Raw genomic sequence first — 4817 nt, forward strand, 5'->3', positions numbered from 1 at the left:
ACCAAAACTGATCCTTTTGGTAAATCCGTGTTTTATACACGCAACAGTACATCTTAAGACATAGACTGGATAATGCTATTATGGAAAAGATGCTTCTGTCTTGAAACCTAAGTGAAAAAGACAGTCCTGTGGGATTTCTGCAAGGTAGAACCTTGGTTTCTAGGTCACCCTGTGCAGGTCCAGTCGGGTGATGCAAAAAAGGGTGGTTTGTTATCAACCACTAGGGTGACACTCTGAGTGGGCCGGCTATGAGCCTACGGCCACACCACCCTGAACACGCCTGATCTCGTCTGATCTTGGAAGCCAAGCAGGGTCAGGCCTGGTTAGTACTTGGATGGGAGACCATCTGGGAATACCAGGTGCTGTAGGCTTAGGCCTCCCGCTTCTTCCAATGGGAGCGCAAGATCCCGTCCTTGTTGGCAAAACTATACCAACAGATGGACCCTCCCTTCGGAGGTGTTCCTGTGGTTGGTAGGCCATTGGGGTGGACCAATGGTGGTTTGATGGCTTTGCGTCACATTTACCAGGTCACCCTGTATGTGTCCAGGTCTCGAGACCCTGCAGGTTACAGAGTCCACGCTCTGTTATGTCAGTCCAGTGGCTATTCGTGCGGAGGTAGGCTTTTCACCATTTTTGCTCCTCCTCAAAGTAATTTGTACATTAAAAGTGGAGGTGGGGGCACCTTAATCCAGGAGAATCTGGTTCTCGGATCTGTGAACCCTGTTAGGGGTCTCTCTTATCTGTCTGCCTCTGGGGCCAGAACTGCTCACAGGGCTGTTAAGACAACCTAATTAAAAGCCACGGGATTGAATTCAATCCCAGAATTTACCGTTTGTCTAGGGTTTTGTCCTTTCGGTAGAAGTAGTGGGGGATGGCCTCCGCCTGTTTCTTTAAAGCAACAGGGCTCAGCTCTCTCCTTTGTATTCCACAGCCTATTAGCTCTGTGGTATGATCTCCGCTCATTCTTGCAGGGGGTCCTGCAGATCCAACCTCTGGTTGTTACAAACATGGTGGTTTGATAAAATCTTTCTCTGATTCTTTGGGCCCTTTAGGGCTCTTTACAGGCTAACTGGGACAACGGTTTTCCTGTTGACCGTTGCTGCTGGGTGTCTGCCCGGTAGGCTCTGTCAGGTCAATCGCCCTTCATAGTCTTTCATTCTCATAGAACGGATTCTTTGAAACGTTACTTTACACCTCACAAGGTGGTTCCTGAATTTCAAGTCATCCAGGAGATAGTGATCCCTGCCCTTTGTAGGCCGGCGGTCTCTCCTGGGCAGCAATCAACTGGAGATGGTCTGTGCTTTGCACGACTATGTACATCACGCTGTAATACTTTGGCCATCTGACTTTCTCTTTATCCACTAGAGAATTCATAAGAGGGGCTGGTCTGCTACCATGCAGACTATTGCCAGCCGATATCTGCGGTCGTTTATCAAGCAGGATTCCTTGTTCACCTCACTCTCCGTTCTTGCAGGGGTACGGGCTCATTCCACTACATCTGTGGGTGTGTTTCGGGCTTTTACAGGTGGTGCAACGGCAGAGCAACTTGGCAAGGCGGCAACTTGGTCGTCTGCCAACGATTTCTTACGTTTTTTTGCGTTTGTTATGTTTGCCTCTCAGAACTCGGCATTCGTCCAGAATATACTGGCCGCGGCACAGGCGCGTCCCCACCCTTAGGTGGCTGCTTTAGGACATCCCAATGTAATCCCTCTGGCCCCTGACGTCTGCCGCAGAAGAAACTGAGATTTATGTCTTACCTGTTAAATCTCTTTCTTCGAGGACGTCAGGGGCCACAGGGATCCCTCCCTGCCACGCCTGCTTCATGGTATTGAAGTTCATAGTTCCTCCGTTGAGTGAACTTAGTTAAAAGTTCCTTTGTTGAGGTACTTATACATGTCACAGTTATGGTTCCTCTGTTGAGCAACCACACACACATATATTTGTTGAATGTGTTACTGTATGGGTTTCTCTTCCTTCTATCTTGTCTCCTGCCTGGCTTTGGGAAAAACTGAAAGTAAGCTAGCCTAGGAGGCGGGGTAGAGGAGGGAGGAGCCAGGGCTGTCTCTGGGCAGTCCAGAAGTTTTATCCTTTCTGGTGCTGGAAAGGTCGTGACCTCACTCTCTACCCAATGTAATCCCTGTGGCCCCTGACGTCCTCGAAGAAAGAGATTTAACAGGTAAGACATAAATCTCAGTATTAGGTAGAGGGGTGCTGTAACACCAGTGATACAGCAGAGGGCGGTGTTACCCTATTACTATTATGTAGATGTACGCTGTGATACCAGTGATACAGGAGAGGGCGGTGTTACCCTATTACTATTAGGTAGAGGGGTGCTGTGATACCACTGATACAGCAGAGGGCGGTGTTACCCTATTACTATTAGGTAGAGAGATGCTGTGATACTACTGATACAGCAGAGGGCGGTGTTACCCTATTACTATTATGTAGATGTACGATGTGATATCACTGATACAGCAGAGGGCGGTGTTACCCTATTACTATTAGGTAGAGGGGTGCTGTGATACCACAGATACAGCAGAGGGCGGTGTTACCCTATTACTATTAGGTAGAGGGGTGCTGTGATACCACAGATACAGCAGAGGGCGGTGTTACCCTATTACTATTAGGGAGATGTACGCTGTGATACCACAGATACAGCAGAGGACGGTGTTACCCTATTATTATTAGGTAGAGGGATGGTGTGATACCAGTGATACAGCAGAGGGTGGTGTTACCCTATTACTATTAGGTAGAGGGATGCTGTGATACCACAGATACAGCAGAGGGCGGTGTTACCCTATTACTATTAGGTAGAGGGGTGCTGTGATACCAGTGATACAGCAGAGGGCGGTGTTACCCTATTATTATTAGGTAGAGGGATGCTGTGATACCAGTGATACAGCAGTGGGCGGTGTTACCCTGTTACTATTACGTAGAGGGATGGTGTGATACCAGTGATACAGCAGAGGGTGGTGTTACCCTATTACTATTAGGTAGATGTATGCTGTGATACCACAGATACAGCAGAGGGCGGTGTTACCCTATTACTATTAGGTAGAGGGGTGCTGTGATACCACAGATACAGCAGAGGGCGGTGTTACCCTATTACTATTAGGTAGATGTATGCTGTGATACCAGTGATACAGCAGAGGGTGGTGTTACCCTATTACTATTATGCTGCTTTCCCACTGCCTACACGGGTAAAGACCCGTTTTTTTTAAACGGGTCTTTAAACGGGTAAGAGCCATAAAGACTCTTTCCCACTGCAGCTTTTAAACGGTAAATTACCGTTTAAAAGCTGTTTTTGTCACATTCACACTTACCCGTTTAAAAACCCGTTTAAGCAGTGTAAAGATAGGGGGGGGGGGAGAATTTAAAAAAAAAAAACGGCGTGGGGTCCCCCCCACTGCCGTAACCAGCACCAGGCTGAAAGAGCCGGGGCTGGTAATAAAAAATCAGGAAACCCGACAAATAGGGGTTCCCTGATTTTTTACAACCAGCCCCAGGCTCCAGGTCCGGGGCTGGTTCCCAAAATACGGGGGACAAAATGACTAGGGGTCCCCCGTATTTTAAGAACCAGCCCCAGGCACAACCAGCCAGCAGGGTAATGCCACAGCCGGGGGACACTTATGATATAAGTTCCCGCGGCCAAAGCATTAACCCTACCGACCAGTCAGCCTGGCCAGGGGCCCTGGGGGAGTGGGGACCCCCCCAATAAAGGGGTCCCCCCCCTCCAGGACTTACCTGACCAGGCTGAAGCCTGGTGCTGTCCCCGGTGACCCTGGAGCGGTGGTCACCGGGCTGATGGTATTGTGTAAAAAATAGAATAAAAACCATTGTCTTTTACTGGTGAACTATGAGTCCCAGCAAGCCTCCCCCGCAAGCTGGGACTTGGAGAACCACAAGTCCCAGCCTGCGGGGCATTAAAGGGCCCGCTGGGTCTTGTAGTTCCACAGTAAAAGAAAGAGTTAAATAAACACACTGACACACGTGAAAAATAAAAGTTTAATACATACATAACACATACATACTGATACTTACCTATCTTGAGCCCGTAGGTAGCCCTGGTCCTGATGTCCTGGTCCGTGTCGGCGTCTGTATCCAGTCGGCATCCCTGTCGGCGACGGCGTCGGCGGTCCGGAGTCCGAAGAAATCCATTTGGGAAGCTGTGGAAGGAAATCCTACTCACCTGTCCCAGCGCGACGTAGTCCAGGTAAGGTCTTTGCAAAAAAAACAAACCGACACCCGAACCAAGCGGACTGACGGAGACGCACGGTGTGTTTGTTTACATCGTGCGGCTCCGCCTCCCGAATGCCGCTATTGGCCGCCTTGCGGCCTAGCGGCTCCTGATTGGCCGCTAGGCCGCAAGGCGGCCAATAGCGGCATTCGGGGGCAGAGCCGCACGATGTAAACACCGTGCGGCTCTCAGCTGTGTCCGCTTGGTTCGGGTGTCGGTTTGTTTTTTTTGCAAAGACCTTACCTGGACTACGTCGCGCTGGGACAGGTGAGTAGGATTTCCTTCCACAGCTTCCCAAATGGATTTCTTCGGACTCCGGACCGCCGACGCCGTCGCCGACAGGGATGCCGACTGGATACAGACGCCGACACGGACCAGGACATCAGGACCAGGGCTACCTACGGGCTCAAGATAGGTAAGTATCAGTATGTATGTGTTATGTATGTATTAAACTTTTATTTTTCACGTGTGTCAGTGTGTTTATTTAACTCTTTCTTTTACTGTGGAACTACAAGACCCAGCGGGCCCTTTAATGCCCCGCAGGCTGGGACTTGTGGTTCTCCAAGTCCCAGCTTGCGGG

General features: G+C 49.8%; 1 non-coding gene across 1 annotated transcript; it reads left to right on the forward strand.

Annotated features, from left to right (window-relative positions):
* The first annotated feature begins 252 nt into the window (after positions 1-252).
* On the forward strand, positions 253-371 carry LOC146051337 (5S ribosomal RNA). The gene has a single exon (XR_014466730.1). It is a non-coding gene; the product is annotated as a 5S ribosomal RNA (ribosomal RNA).
* The last annotated feature ends 4446 nt before the right edge of the window (positions 372-4817 follow it).

This window comes from Crinia signifera, chromosome 12 (assembly GCF_055691185.1).
Source record: "Crinia signifera chromosome 12, ASM5569118v1, whole genome shotgun sequence".
Taxonomy (NCBI): Eukaryota; Metazoa; Chordata; class Amphibia; order Anura; family Myobatrachidae; genus Crinia; species Crinia signifera.